Genomic DNA, 17,711 nt, shown 5'->3' on the forward strand with positions numbered 1-17,711 from the left:
GAAGTTTCATGGGAATATCAAATTCATAAACGGTCCCCAGTCGCGTGTATATTTATTTTTTATTAAAAACTGCTCTCTATTAATGAAGGGGATGCCCCCGTCCGCAACCCAGGAGACATGCTTGATGCGGTCAGGTAGAGATGGTGATGTTAACTTTTAGCAGTTCTCGGAGAGAGGTGTCGACAACCTCGTACATACAGCACCTTGAATTCCCAAATAGTCACCCATTTTAGTACTGACTAAGGTCAGCGTAACTTAACTTCAGTGATCTAATGAGAATCTGTGTGTCAATGTGATTATGCTGTATCTCTGCCTAGGTCTTTATTTATCCCTCTTTCTCTCAAGTTCATTTTTATCACTTCTGCTCATGATTTACTTGGCTTTCACCTGTAAACTGGACCTGCTGCCCTAACTTTTCTATAATACTTACCTCAAAATCTCATTTATTCTTTCAAAGCGACCATATTATTGATGTCATCTGTTCTGCATACATCTCCCTATACATTTCTAGATTTAATCTTCCTAGACCGTAAGGACTCACATTACACATCCATTGTATCGTTTTCATATAATTTGTCTCTATGCAACGCATGTCCTCAACTCTCACTTCCATACATCATGATACTGCGCACACATGGCTGATAGATAAACTCTTCCCTTGGTCGACAGTGGTAATGTTTTGCTGGTTGGTAATTGGCAGAAGTCTGAACTTAATCTACCTACTCATGGTTCTTGCAATTACACTAGCACCTGGTCAACCCTGTGTTCCAGTAGTATTACTAAGACAATAAAACTTCATAAATAACTTTGCTATCCAGATATCCTTTGTTCATATTTGATTCGTCATCTATCTCAATTGCCTTACACACTTGCCCAAAATGGAACTGAGTTCTTTTATTTTTAATTTTTTTTTTTGTTTATCAAATTGTATTTTTGAAAATAAGCAAACGAACAAAAACAAAAAAAAAATGGGTTATGAATTTTTCTGTTCGTTTGTTTATTTTAAAAAATACAATTTGCAAAAAAAAATAAATAAAAAAAATAAAATAAAACAAAACTCGTTCCATTTTGCAGATAACAGCTCCCATCAAAACATTTGTCAACATCAGGGAACATAGCTTGAAGGTAACCCATTTCTCTTCATGCAACACATATCCTCAACCCTCAATGGCCAAGTTTTACTTTTATACATAATCACACTATGCACAAATGCTTGACAGATTGATTGACAACGTTAATGTTCCATTGATCAGTAATGGTAAAAATTCCATCAACTTATTCCATAACCTTTGGAAAGTAGAAAGTGAATCTTTGCTTTACTTTTGAGTCTTGCATTTCTATCTCCCCTTATTTTGTTTGTCAGTCCTCACGTCTCATGAGTAATGTTTCTGACAAAGGGGAAAACTTTTTTTTTTTTAGCTCATACATCAAGTGGCTTCATAACAGAACCACTAGCGCTAGCAGCAGCTGCATAACACATATGCAAATGACCGAGCCAGTGCACAATGTAACGTTGCAGCGGAGGAAGAGGGGGGGGAGAAAAAAATGCACCACGTGGCGAGAACCGGAGAAGGAATTGCATGCCATATAACATTGTTGGCTAATTTTTTGGCCTCGAAATGGTATTTTAAAACATTTTTTTAGCTTTTTCCATCAAGTGGCTTCATGCCTTGTCTGCAGCGACTTCCATAAAAGAAATCTCGATATTACTGCAGTTCCAGTTCCCCCTTGTTTTCTAGTAGAATTACCAAAATAACATAATTTCTAGAAGAACACAATAACCGCATTATCCAGATGAATTTTCTCCACATCCAAGTTTTCATCCGTCTCCATTGACTCTGAAATTTCTCCATCTTTCTTTCTCATCGAATCTTTCTCACAGTTCATATATTAGATCCGAGCCTGGAGAGGGGTGGGCGCTGCCAAGTTATTCTTGCCCAAGACACACTGCATGAAATGACCCTGGAGTGTTAAGGGACTTTTCCATTGCCCATTGTCCAGATATCCATTTCTCCTTCGGCTTCTCGTTAAATCGTTTCTCTCTATTTCTCTAAATACTTTCTCACACCCAAAGCTATTCTCTATCTCTACAAAGCTATTATCAGATCATGTACGAAGTACTCTTGTTCTATTTGAAAGTTTTTGATAAGGTGCAGAAATGAAATGTCTCCATAATTCGATTGTCCCCACCTTTTCTTATTCTCTGCAACCTCTCACAGACGTGATATTGCTAGTCTCAGTCTTTTTTTTTATATATAAATCCTATTATGGCATGCTTTCTTCAAAATTGTCTGGTCTATTTCTTGCTTCCTTTTTTTTTCAAGCTCGTTTGACTCATCAATAGTAAAAAAGAGAGAAAATAAAGACATATTTTTTTTTTCAAACAACAAAGATTGTCTTCAATGTCTCTCTTTTACAACAATTATTGAGTGAAGAACTTAAGTCTGTTTTCTCTCTTCTCAAAATTTTTATGTCTCTCTCCAAAAATGTTTCCTTCCCATCCATTGGAGAAAAAGGAAGAAGATCGTTTGTAAAGACTCTCACAAAAGAAATACAATCTTTCCTTGGCCTTCAGTTCCTTTGAAATTTTGGACTCGTACATACCAGTCGAGAATCTGTTTTCGGCAATCAGTCTGGTAGGAACTAGGTCATATTGGCGACTGCCATACATGCATTCCTTTTCTTCTTTTTCTTCATATTTATTGAAGGAAATCTCTTTTATTCTGTTGGCCGGAAATATTAGTCCTAGGTTATCGTTTATCGAAACATTGTGAAAATGACACTCCAGATGAGAACAGTAGTCCAAAAGATCCAAATAATACAAATAACCAATCCTCATCTAAAAAATTTAGAAACGTAATATCAATAAAAAACGTAATATCAATAAAAAACGTAATATCAATAAAAAACGTAATATCAATAAAAAACGTAATATCAATAAAAAACGTAATATCAATAAAAAAAACTCGTATTTTTTGTTATTTTATATTGGTCCCCCAACCCAAACACACATACCTGACATTCCCCCTTTGTGGGGGAGTTAGTTTATTTCTCACTGCCTGAGGCACCCAGACTGGGGAATGTCTTCTTTAGGAGCACTGGCTTGATTCTCGCCACCTTCCTGACCTTGTTTCACATCTTCCTGCGAAAGGAAGGAAAGAAATAACAACTTTCCTTGGCCTTCTTGATAGGAACAAAGTGTAGCATCTGTTTTCATGCTACACTTTTCTGTCTTTAATCAGTGGAAAAGAAATCCTTCTGGACTGAAACAATTTTTTTATAGTTGTCTCAATCCACAGTGAATATTTTGGGGGAGGGTGGGCTAGTTTTACCCTACACATTAAAAACCGATCATGTTTCTAACTTTGCTCTCGTGAAGAGGAAAGTAGTTAGGGGCTTTCTTTGTCAAAATCTTTTATGAAAGAAGTTAGACTATCACTTTGTTTTGGATGGAGAGGGCATTTCTTTATAAAGTTAAGCATGTTTATATGTTTGTATGTTTATATGTTTATATGTTTGTATGGTTTTTTTTTTTTTTTTTTTTTACATAGCCGTCACCACTTATCAAGGCCGATAGGCCACTCAATCATAAGGGTTAAAGAGTGTAGAGTAGTCAAAAGGACAATATAGTAATCAATAGTAATGGAAGTTCGGTAAATTTGTTAACTTAAGTGGAACGGCTCATCAGAAACTTGTTCACGTTGGACTTGAAGACAACCATCTTATAGACAGCTGGAAAGCAGGAAAACGGAAGACAATTCCAAAGGCGTGCAATTCTAAGAAAGAAGCTTTGATTATGGAATCTATGTTTAGGTTTAGGTACAGATAAAGAGTGGGGAAAATTATTGATAATGTTTTCAGCTAGTCTAGTGTTTCTTGTGAAAGTTTGGCGATTGATTGATTGAAGCTCAGTTGAACACTTTCCATGAAAATAACGATGAAGCAGAGACAAACTCGCAACATCTCTTCTGTGAGATAGAGGTTGCAGCGAAGAGAAAAGGACATCTCCCACCAGGCCACGAAGTCTATTTTGAACCCTATCAAGGCAGGACAAGTCTGTATGCGTATATGTTTATATGTTTGTATGCTTATATGTTTGTATGTTTATATGTTTATATATTTATCTATTTGTATGTTTATATGTTTATATGCTTATATGTTTATGTTTTTATGTTTATATATTTATATATTTGTATATTTATATGTTTATATGTTTGTATGTTTATATGTTTATATATTTATATATTTGTATGTTTATATATTTGTATGTTTATATGTTTGTACGTTTATATCTTTGTATGTTTTTATGTTTATATGTTTATATGTTTGTATGTTTATATATTTATATATTTATGTTTATATGTTTGTATGTTTATATGTTTGTGTATTTGTATGTCTATATGTTTGTGTGTTTGTATGTTTATATGTTTGTGTGTTTGTATGTTTATATGCTTATATGTTTGTATGCTTATATGTTTGTATGTTTATATGTTTGTATGTTTATATATTTGTATGTTTATATGTTTGTATGTTTATATATTTGTATGTTTATATGTTTGTATGTTTGTGTGTTTATATGTTTGTATGTTTATATATTTGTATGTTTTTATGTTTATATGTTTGTATGTTTATATATTTATATATTTATGTTTATATGTTTATATGTTTGTATGTTTGTACGTTTATGTTTGTATGTTTATATGCTTATATGCTTATATGTTTATATGTTTGTGTGTGTGTTTGTATGTTTGCATGTTTGTGTGTTTATATGTTTGTACGTTTATATGTTTGTACGTTTATATGTTTGTATGTTTATAAGCTTATATGTTTATATGTTTACATGTTTGTAAGTTTGTATGTTTATATGTTTATATGTTTATATGCTTATATGTTTATATGTTTATATTTTTATATGTTTGTATGTTTATAAGTTTATAAGTTTATATATTGGTATCTTGTATGTTTATATGTCTGTATGTTTATATGTTTTATCTTTATAAGTTTATAAGTTTGTATAGTTATATTTTTATATGTTTATATGCATATATGTTTATATGTTTGTACGTTTATATGTTTGTATGTTTGTATGTTTATATATTTATATATTTGTATCTTGTATGTTTATATGTTTGTATTTTTATATGTTTATATGCATATATGTTTATATGTTTGTACGTTTATACGTTTATATGTTTGTATGTTTATATGTTTGTATTTTTATATGTTTGTATGTTTATATGTTTGTATTTTTATATGTTTATATGTTTTTATTTTTATATGTTTATATGCTTTTATGTTTGTATGTTTGTGTGTTTATATGTTAATATGTTTATATGTTTGTATTTTCATATGTTAATCTTTTTATATGTTTGTGTGCTTATATGTTTATATCTTTATATGTTTATATATTTATATGTTTATATGTTTGTGTGTTTATATGTTTATATGTTTGTATGTTAATAAGTTTATATGCTTATATGTTTGTATTTTATATGTTTATATGTTTGTATGTTTAATTGTTTGTATGTTTATATGTTTACTAGCATTTCAGCCCGGCATTGCCCGGGTGTTTTGATGTGTGTGTTGAGCAAAAAAAAAAAAAAAACTGGTAGTAGAAAGGTAGGCTCGAACCCGTATTGCAAAGAATGAAAAGAACAGGGAAAAAACCTGACGGATTCGTCATTACAACCACCACAAAACCGGAAGCGATGTAGGTTTTAATTAGGTCTAGACAATCGAAAGGAGAGGATGACTTTCAAAAATATCGGCGAAAAAAGCGCCCCCCCCCCGTAGATAAGTGCTCAGTAGAAGATGAAAAGATTGATGTTTTAGCCAATTTTTCGATATTTGTCGTCTGAAACGTCGAACTTCAAAACGATACTGATCTTTGTAAAATCCATCGCCTCTGTCAAAAGTTTTAGGCACAAATGCAAACATATATACATACATACATGCATTTATATATTGGTAAATAAAAAGTTTTAACCCAAACCGATTAAAAAGCTTGCCCTATCTCTGAATACCCTTTATGTAAATTTCAAATGTTTAGACCAAAAAGTGTCAAAGTAATTTGGTAGAAACCGCAGAAGTCAAATTTTTTTTAAACGTTGACCCCTATTATGACTCCTTAACATTTATTGTTTGTGGCTTAAATCAAGTTATTAAGTTAGATCCATGTCCAAGGAACCTATATCTAAAATTTCAATTGTTTATACCCAAAATTGTCGTAGGAGTTTGGTAGAGTTCTCAAAGGTTAAATCGTTGAACCTTGACCCCTTAATAGCCAAATTTCAGGCCGAAAACGAATTAGACAGATTATCTTAAATCTCAGTACCCTGTACATAAAACTTCGCGTCTGTACACTTAAAATTGACAAAGTTATTGCATAGGGAAATGTACACACACACACACACACACACACACACGTTCACTTTTGTAGATATACTAGCATAGGTGCCCGGCGTTGTCCGAGTGTTTGGAGGTGTATGCTGAGCAAAAAAAACAAAAAACAAAAAAAAAAAAAAAAACGGTCAATTTTTTTTAACTTTGACCCCTTTTATGACTCCTTAACATTTATTCTTTTGGGCTCAAATCAAGTTATTAAGTTAGATTCATGTTCAAGGAACCTATATTTAAAATATCAAGTGTCTAGACCCAAAATTGTCGGAGGAGTTTGGTAGAGTTCAAAGGTCAAATCGTTGAACTTTGACCCCTTAACAGCCAAATTTATGGCCGAAAACCGATCACATAGATTTTCCCAAATCTCAGTACCCTGTATATCAAATTCCGAGTCTGTAGACTAAAAATTGACAGAGTTATTGCTTAGGGAAATGTACACAGACACACAAACAGACACGTTCACTTTTATAGAGATATATATAGATAGATATATAGATTAAACAAAAATATATACATATACATAAATATATATGGAAACAATTTTGTGTTTACTATAAACTTTTTTCGCAAATATTATGCAAGTATAAATCATGTAGAATATCTGCATGAATACAATTACACGTAATAGTTAACTAAAGATGATCATCCCATAAGAAAACCGAAAAACTAATAGGGAATTAATTAAACTGAATGTTTAAAAGAATATGCAAATTAGCTAGATCTTTTGCTAGTGAATGCAATCGCACGACCCATATATAAGAAAATTGTATTTTCTTTATGAATAAATAGAAAATAGGGGGTTTAATATGAATATCAATACACACAAAAGAAAAACGAATTCATAGGAGCATAGATATGTTTGTATATTAATATGTTTATATATTTATATGTTTATATGCTTGTATGTTTATATATTTATATGTTTATATATTAATATGTTTATATGTTTAGATATTTATACGTTTATATATTTATATGTTTATATATTTATATGTTTATATGTTTATATATTTATATGTTTATATATTTATATATTTATATGTTTATATATTTATATGTTTATATGTTTGTATATTTATATATTTATATGTTTATATATTTATATGTTTATATATTCATATGTTTATATATTTATATGTTTATATATTTATATGTTTATATGTTTATATGTTTGTATATTTATATGTTTATATATTTATATATTTATATGTTTATATATTTATATGTTTATATATTTATATGTTTATATGTTTATATATTTATACGTTTATATATTTATATGTTTATATATTTATATGTTTATATGTTTATATATTTATATGTTTAGATATTTATATGTTTATATGTTTATATATTTATATGTTTATATATTTATATGTTTATATATTTATATGTTTATATGCTTGTATGTTTATATATTTATACATTTATATGTTTATATATTTATATGTTTATATATTTATATGTTTATATGTTTAGATATTTATATGTTTATATGTTTATATGTTTATATATTTATATGTTTATATATTTACATGTTTATATATTTACATGTTTATATATTTACATGTTTATATATTTACATGTTTATATGTTTATATATTCATATGTTTATATATTTATATGTTTATATGCTTGTATGTTTATATATTTATATATTTACATGTTTATATATTTACATGTTTATATATTTACATGTTTATACATTTATATGTTTATATGTTTATATATTTATATGTTTATATGTTTATCTATTTATATGTTTATATATTTATATGTTTATATGTTTAGATATTTATATGTTTATATGTTTAGATATTTACATGTTTATATATTTATATGTTTATACATTTATATGTTTATATATTTCTATGTTTATATATTTATATGTTTATATATTTATGTTTATATATTTATAGGTTTATATGTTTATATATTTATATGTTTATATATTTATATATTTATATACTTATATATTTGTATGTTTATGTATTTGTATGTTCATATGTTTATATGCTTATTTATTTATATATTTATATTTTATATTTTATAATATATTTATTTATGTTTATTAGTTTAGATGTTTATATGTTGATTATATGTGGTTAGATGCTTACGATTAGACGTTTATATGTTTATATGCTTTGATGCTTAGATGTTGATTATTCGTTCCAAAACTGAATATTATGAATTTTGCAACATAGTTGCGAGGCATAAGGGGTATAAATGTGGGCTATGTTTAGTTGAATTTATTTTTTACAAAGAAATGGAACTTGACATATCTTCAGTTTTTGTGAAATTTGAATTATAATTTATTTGATGTTTCATACCTGAAATTTCGAGAGGATTTATTATTCGGAGCATTTTTTAAGGGATTGGAGGCGGTGTCATAACACGGCCACAACCACTGATTTGTTAACTCAAATATTTCAGATTTTTTTAAAATTTAGATGTTTCAGATTTGATCCATAGTCATCGGACAACAATTAAACAAGGTTCTCTGAATTTCAATTTCTTCTTAAGATTCCTTAAATTTGTGACATTTTCTATAATCAAAATTATGTAATGGATTTTGGTTCAAGATTTAAAAGACTATTCTAGACATAAGGTTTAGAATCATTATATCTTGATTGAAATGTTTGTTAGTGGACATAATAAGTGATGCGAAACTTTTGCTCGGATGGAAGGGGGGATAAATCTTACCCATCCTGGGGCGGGTATTTTTCTGATTCCTAATGAAGGGTCTATGTACAGTATTTCATTTTGAGAGTGCAGGACTTTGATAATTTGAAACACTTTTCTCATCTCAAATGTTTGTTCTCGTCTCCTTACACCATCTCTCTCTCTCTCTCTCTCTCTCTCTCTCTCTCTCTCTCTCTCTCTCTCTCTCTTCCTTCATGTAAGTCTTTCTCTCCATTTCCCAATTTCCCCTAAACGAACTCATCGCCCCCCCTCCCTTTTACCTAAACCCCAATTATGACTCCTCCGCTGTTTTTCATCCGTTCAAATTCTTTCTGCGCAAGTCACACTCTGATCCAGAATGTTTCTCTATCTTTCTCACTTTACAAGAATGGCCACTGCCAAACACGCATTTCTTTTCCTTTCGTCTTCTTCGTCTTCATATTTATCGGCCGGAATCTCTTTTATTGGGACTCCATCTTCCCCTTCGATAGCTGCCAGTTCTTCTTCGTTGCTTCCACGTCTTATTACGACCCGAAACTCCAATGGTCTTTTGTGACCATAATTGTGCGCTTCCACCCTCAGAGATCTTCTGGCAACTTTCACTTTGATGTCTACAGTTGGCAATTTCGGAAACAGCTTCACAATACAGCCCGTGTATCGAAATGCTATTTTCATTTCGAATAAGAACAGCAAGAATAGGGATCTTTACTTGGCAACCTAAGACTCGCACACGCACACACACACACACACACACACACACACACACGTACACATACATGCACTAATTATTTTATAAATATTTAGAGTTTAGTAATATCATGATAATTCACCTGCACAAAACACTGTCCCAAAATAATGTGTACATGCTTTGATTTTATTAAAAAAAATTCATAAACTGTTCAGACATACGAGGTGCCTTCAATAAGTTTCCAGACTTTTTTTGTGTGGGCATTTTTATTGATAGTACACACATGAAACTCTAGTCTCCTTCAAAGTAATCTCCTCCGGCTGTAATGCACTTGTACTATTCCAACAACTTCTAGAAGGCCCCATGGAAGTCCTCTTGTGTGAGCATGTCAATGACCCTCATCACAGCCTCTTTCATCTCTTCAATTGTCTCATAACGACAGCCTCTAATTTTTTCCTTGAGCTTAGGGAATAAGCAAAAGTCACAGGGAGCAAGGTCTAGAGTATAGGGAGGTTGAGGAACTGTCTTGATGCCCATCTTGGTCAAATAGTCTGTGGCAAGAATTCTGAAGATAAACTTTGTATAAATCTTCCCCATTTTCACTTCCTTGCGAATAACTGTGTGTACAGTTCCCACACTGACATCAAACTGGGTTTCTATAGACACATGACAGCCCTTATCCATGAAATTCTTTATTTGGCTAATCACCTCTAGTGTTCTGACTTGCTTACTTCTCACACACCTCACATCACCTCTCACAGACTCCCTGTCTTCCTTGAATCTCATATGCCACTCAAAAACTGATGCTCGATCCATGCAAGATGGTACAAAAGCAGTGTAAAGCATTCCATACGTTTCTGTGTCATTTTGTCTAAGTTTAAATACAGAATTTTATTGCATATCGTTTTTCTAAAGTGTCCTCACGTGCAGATTGCATTTTTGAAATTCACCAGCTGTGACAATCAGACTTTAGTAGTGTATATTCCAATTCCTTCTGCAGCTGTTCATTTGAACCTGAAATCATAAAAATTAGTTAGTCATCTCAAAAGATGTATAGCAATAAGATAGTGAATTTTCAAGAGTCTACAACAATTTTAAATGCCTGTACAAAAAAAAAAAGTCTGGAAACTGATTTAAGGTACTTCATAATTTATAAGAATTCAAAGTAGAATACATAGTGGTCGTTACCCAAACGAGGCACTAGTACGTCTAGTATTTATACAAGAATCGTTTCAAAAATAAAGTTTCTTATTTTTTTTTTATATGTTTTGAAAACAGCTTCACAATACAGCCCGTGTATCGAAATGCTATTTTCATTTCGAATAAGAACAACAAAAGTAGGGGTCTTTACTTGGCAATCTAGAACGCACACACACACACACACACACACACGCACACACATGCACACACTTTAAGTAAACACATACCCACAGACAATTTTCCTTCTTTTACATAATAAAGCCCACAACCTGTACAATCTCAGATTTCACCTCAAGTCTTTCACCTATATTATACACACTGTTATTTGAATGCTTAATATACCTAAAAATGTTGAAGAGCTACAAAGACGAAAGTGGTACCATTAAAACGAACAACCTTTTGCGCTCCAGGATTTATTTTTCTACATAGCCACCACCATTCTCAGTTCGCTTTTTTGCTGGTGATTAACAATGGCTGTGCGTGGGCATCCGGAGCTCGCTTTGTCATATGAGGGTCATTCCAGAAGTAAAGTCTCTTATTTGTTTTTTACTCAAAATGTTGAAGACCTCTGAAAACGGGAACGGTACCATTAAAACGAGCGACCTTTTGTACTTCACAATTTATTTTGTGCATAATCATCACCATTCTCGATGCACTTTATACACTTTTGCCAGGAATTCAATGACGCATCTCTGCTTCTGACACAGATTCCATGATGGGGGTCGTTGTTGTTTATTCATTCCTTCATTTCGTATGATTCGGATAATTATTGTTGGCATTTGTTTCCCTGATATCTTTCAAATTAGAATACTTTCAGGAAAGACATCAGGTACTAATGGAAGGGACCATGTGAAGGTTGCCAACATCCTTATTGTAAATACTTTTAACGAGCAATCTCATTACCATGTACAGAGTGTTAACACAGAGCAACTACGATGTGCAAAAAAAAAAAAACCAAAAAAAAAACTCCAAAACCAAACAGGAGTTTTATTCAAGTAAAACTGACGATTGATGACTCTTCTATTCTGAGTTCTATTCATCGTCATATGAAACAAATATTTCATTCAAAATCATCATGCCTAAGCTGGAGAATCCAAGTATATGGGGGGTGGGGGCGTTCCAAAAGTAATGCCCCCTATTTTTTTTTTTATTGCACCTGAATGATTGTTTGGTTGTTTTTGTTTTACGGCATATCAACCCTTTTCAGGTCATTTAATGCCGAATCCAGTGATTTTGAAGAAAAAGTTTTTAATAGAATATATTTGTTTATTTTTTTTTCAAGTCGGTTTCTATTTAACCCATAGTCGGGGGGGGGGTCCTAACAGGTACTACCACTCCGAGTCAGAGTGGACCTAGGAGCAATGGCAATTGTGCGAGCCTTTCCTAGTCTCACACCAAAACATGCATTCACATTTCAAGCTATATTACTTGTCATATGCATACGCACACACAAACATACACGCCCACGTCCACACATGAGGACGACGTCACTTCCCCTTTCAAAGGAAATCCACACATGCGCAAAAGACCAGCGGAAACATCTATAAAAGAAAGAGCAACAAGCGGTTTCTTCCTTTTTAGGCCCAGCTTTCGACCGCGTACCTCACGCTACTATATGGGACAAAAAGCTAACAGACCGTACGTACACATTCTCACTCTTTCTCTCTCTATTTGCTACTGGTCCCTGAGAACACCTTCGCGTAGCTGACTGCTAACTGACGTCAATCCTCTATCCTTTTCTTTGTCTACACGATGGACTGCCATTTCTCGTTCTATTACATTACTCGCTTTCTCTTCCCACGCGCGAACAAACGATAGTGAGATGAACACACATTTCCTTTTCTTTCTACAACACCAGTCCCGCAACGAACGATGGTTACACCCGCGCGGACATGAATGTTATATCTAAAACATTCATTCTTTCAACAGTAAATAAACGACACGTTTATCTTATCCATCAATTGAGTTTTTGTTTCCTTCAATTCCATTAGTTTCATTATTCTTTTGTAACGGGATTAGGATTTATATATCCTAGTCCTCTACACAATTAAGGGGTGGCTCCACACTCCGCAAAGCCCGAAAGCTGAGGCCTCACCATCGGATATAGTTTAAGGTCGTATCCAGGATCAAGCACCCGAATGGATCAGAGGTGATTTCATATCTCACCGATATAAAACTAAAAATAATTAAATAAAAATTTTTTTTTTTTTTAGATCAGGCTTTTTTTTCAAGCAAAGTTCCCTGACGATTGCTTATACCCCTCTTCCGAGGACATCATCCGTTGACTGTTTTTCATTGATATAAGCGATTGAACACTAATAATAATTAAATTTAAAAAATATCAGGATTACTTCAAGCAAAGTCTCCTGACGGTTAATTTCAATAAATCGCTTCACAAAGCAAATGCCGTTTAGATTATTCCGTGATGGAAATGCTTTACAATAATTGATAAAAACAGAAGGAATTATTCAGAGTCTTCACCGTTTAAGTCTGACAGGCCATCAGTAACCGTCGGGGATCTTGAAGAAAGCACAGATATAGAAACACATTGGTAACAGTAATCAGCTTTAACCCTAACCAAACAAGTAAACAAGGGTGGTACCTCTGAAAGAACGTAGTAGGTTCAGAGACATGATTATTTGTTGTGTATACTTAATAATAAGCAAAGAATTCCGAAAGCAAATCGTTGATTTAAAAAATATACTTCAGCTCAATATTTGTTGGTAACCTATTTTACTTATTAGTAATATGAAACAAACATTTCATTCACTGAAAGCCATTTTTATTTTTGCATATCTCCTTCATATGAAGTGCCTTCAATAAGTTTCCAGACTTTTTCGTATGGGCACCTTTATTGATAGTATGCACAGAAAATTCTAGTTCGCTTCAAAGTAATCTCCTCTGGCTGCAATGCACTTATTGTACCGTTGCAACAACTTCTGGAAGGCCCCATGGAAGTCCTCTTGTGTGAGCGTGTCAATGACCCTCGTCACAACAGCATCTTTCATCTCCTCAATTGTCTCATAACGACAGCCTCTAATTTGTTCCTTGAGCTTAGGGAATAAGCAAAAGTCGCAGGGAGCAAGGTCTGGACTATAGGAAGAGTGAGGAACTGTCTTGATGCCCATCTTCGCCAAATAGTCTGTGACAGGGATGGAGTTGTGGACTGGTGCATTTGCGCTAATCTTCTGCATCTTCAGTTCCTCGCAGTTAATTGTGTGTACAGTTCCCACACTGACATCAAACTTATTGTCTCAATAGACACATGACGGTCCTTCTCCATGACATTCTTTATTTGGCCAATCAATTTTGATGTTCTGACTTCCTTACAAACTCCCTGCTTTCCGTCAATCTCTTCTGCCACTCTTATTTGTTCTAAATATCGATCGCCCCCCCCTCCAAGAATTCAGCTCCAGTTAAAACCCATTTCCAAAAGAATGAACATTTCTTTTTTTAAATTACATATTCGACGTTGCTTTCGACAAATAATAAGATTATACTAGCCTTCTGGACGTGTCTTGTGTAGTTTTTTTACTTTAAGTAAACACACACCCATAGACAATTTTCTTTCTTTTATATAATAAAGCTCACAACCTGTACAATCTCGGATTTCACCTCAGTCTTTCGGTCTTTCGCCTATATTATACACACTTATTTGAATGCTTAATCTATCTATTTTTTTAAACAGTTCATAATAAATGAATGTCTAGTGTTATTCATTTGTAATTTTTATTGTTCTATCTTTCCCATATGTATGCAATAGTTTTGTCGATGTTAACAGTACTTAAAGTAATTTAATAAAAACGGATAAACTGCTAAAATCTTTCTTAAAACGTTTGCCAATTAATTTTCAAGGGAGGTAATTTAAATAAAATTTACTAGAAAGAAAAATATACTGACTAGGAATTAGCAAGATTTCAAAAAAAAAAAGGTGGGGGCAGGGGAGGCAAGTAACTGATTGCTTTCTCTCTCACTCTTATTTCTTTATCTGCATTACAACCTTAGATCCAAAAAAAAAATTTATCTTGTCCGAGATTGTAATGCAGTTCAATTAAAATGTTCAATAATCAAGAAATATTTTTGTAATTAAAAGTTTTCAGAGATACATTTAATCATCAGTTATTTCAAAGTTTGTACACATTTTTTCCTTAATTGTTTTTGTTTTTTTTCAAACTCATGTTACACATTTTCATAAGTAGATTGTTTTCTATATTTTACTAGCTGGCCATCCATCCGCCGTTGCCCGGTGGCACAACACGCTTAAACACAATATTTTAATTTATGTAGATTGCATATATATTATTACAGAATCAATCCTCTATTAATTATTATTAGGGCCGTGACAAGAGAATAATTTTTTCATTGTTTTGACTCTCGAGTAGATATCCGACACAGTTAGACAATAGAGAACCATATCGCTCTATCTAAAAACATATAAGATATTAACTGATAGAGATTCAAGAGTCAAAATAATGAAAAGAATGTTTTCTTCTCATAGCCCTAATTATTATATCATATGAAGAACAACTAATTCACAAAAAATAAATAGTAATGATAATAATGTTGTTCATCAAACTCCGTCTGTGTTTGTTTACAATATCATGTCAGCTGATATTTGGGCGTGATCATGAATGCTTTGGAAAATTCACTTCTGATTAATGTTTAGTTTTAAAATATGCAAACGAAAAAATGATTTGCGTCGATTTTAAATGGTACCTCTTTTTTTTTTTATCGTAAATTGAACTCATTAATAAGAAAAAATTAAAATAAAATGAAGTACACCCAGGCTTGGATTGGAGGATCATTTGATCTGTAATTGAATGCTCTATGACTAAGCTATATCTCCAGATGACAATAAATCTGTTTTAATTCTTTTTTTAAAGAAATAATTTGCTGAGATTTTATTATTTTCCTTGGTCGGTGTCATGTAAAATATTCCCCTGTAATTTTTTTTTTTATCTATAAGAGAGAAAGACTATTTTTAAAGATTGGATTTTTTCGATTTACGATACTTATTGAATGAATTTCTGTACAAAACATATCTAAGAACACTGCCAGACATATAAATTAGCTTTGTATGAAATTTGTAAAAGATAGGCCCAGCCGTTTCGGAAAGAACTCGCACACACAAAATGACTATTATATAATAATAGTAAAGATAGTTTGCAAAAAAAGTTATTGGAATTTATATATATATATATATATATATATATATATATATATATATATATATATATAACAATTTTGCAATATGGTAAAAAAAACAAAATTGATCCTTAAGTAGATTAGATTGAAATTAAAAGGAAAATAAAACACTCAACTTCGATTGTTTTATTGATTTTTTTTATTTGTAATAAACAAACACTTTTTGTCTTTACAAATAAACATTGGTAATAACACAAGCAGATAGTGAAAAAAAAAACGTAGTCATTATCAGTAGAAAAGATTCTAACAGTATTCACAAAAAAAATAAAAATTTCTTTAAACTTCAGTTATGAAAAAAAAAAAATAATAATAAACGTCTACATTTAACATCAATAATAATAAATTTAATAATAAGTTTCTAATAAGTGGATTTAATTTGTAAATGGTATTATTAATATTATTTGAAAACAGACTTGGATCATGAAAATATACAAAGTGTCTCAAAAAAAAAAAAAAAATGTAACCTAATGATCTGTTTTATGCCGTTTGCAAATCCTTTGGTGCGTGTTATCTGGACCAACCAGAGATTCTCAACCAGGCGTAAATTTACTCCTACGGAGGGGGGGGGGGTAAAAAAATTATAGTCGGGGGTAAATAATTGAAGTATTTGATGAATTAAAAATAATCAGTTCTTTTCAGATTGTGTCACCTCTAAGAAACTTAATACAAATTAACTGCATAATTTTTTATTTAGAAAAAAAAAGAGGGTTGATTTTCTTTATTTTTTGTGCTACAAGTGTATGATTCTATTTTATACAAAACCGAAAGTCCTAAACAATGAAAAGTTTATTTTTTTTACCTTCTTCTGTCACTTTATGATGGCTATGAATAATTTCGTATGGGAGCAGGAGGTAAATGGAGAAATACAGAAAGCCGAGGTTGAGAATGGCTCGTCTCGGTTATCAGTTTGAACATTTGCAAACATGATTCTCCAATTGAATTTGTTTCCTGTATTTGAAGCTAATCGATGACACTAAAAGATAGGGCTAAAAGTACAACACACGATGGCCTTGATAGTAGCATCTACATAGGGTTAAAACAAAACTCAATAATAAAATAAAAACATTGAAATATTTGATTAAATTAATACTTTTTTTTTGTTAAGATATTTTAATGCTCTCAGTGTTTTTTTTTTTTTTTTTATCGAAAACTGCTCTTTATCATAACATTATCCTGTGCTGAATGAGAAACAAGCCAAAACGTTCATAAATAAAGGTTTTATCGGCATTCGAAGTGTGAGTACATTTTTTTGAGACACACTGGATATTATCGAACATTCAATTCTATATTCGCTGTGCTATCCATGTAGTAACTGATAGTTTGTAGCTAATGAACGTTTGAATTTAATAATGTTGAGACTGTATTTGACTTGAGATTGTAAGCTAAAGCTCTATTCATTCACAGCTTCAATAATTATAGACATAATTCTAGTTTCAAAATTGCGTCGTTGAAATATATTTTACAAGTCAATCTGCGATGATATATATATATACAAATTAGACTAACTATTAAAAACGTTTCATGATCTAGCACCATT

The sequence above is a fragment of the Euprymna scolopes genome, chromosome 20 (assembly GCF_053919585.1).
Source record: "Euprymna scolopes isolate OS-2025 chromosome 20, ASM5391958v1, whole genome shotgun sequence".
NCBI classification, from domain to species: domain Eukaryota; kingdom Metazoa; phylum Mollusca; class Cephalopoda; order Sepiida; family Sepiolidae; genus Euprymna; species Euprymna scolopes.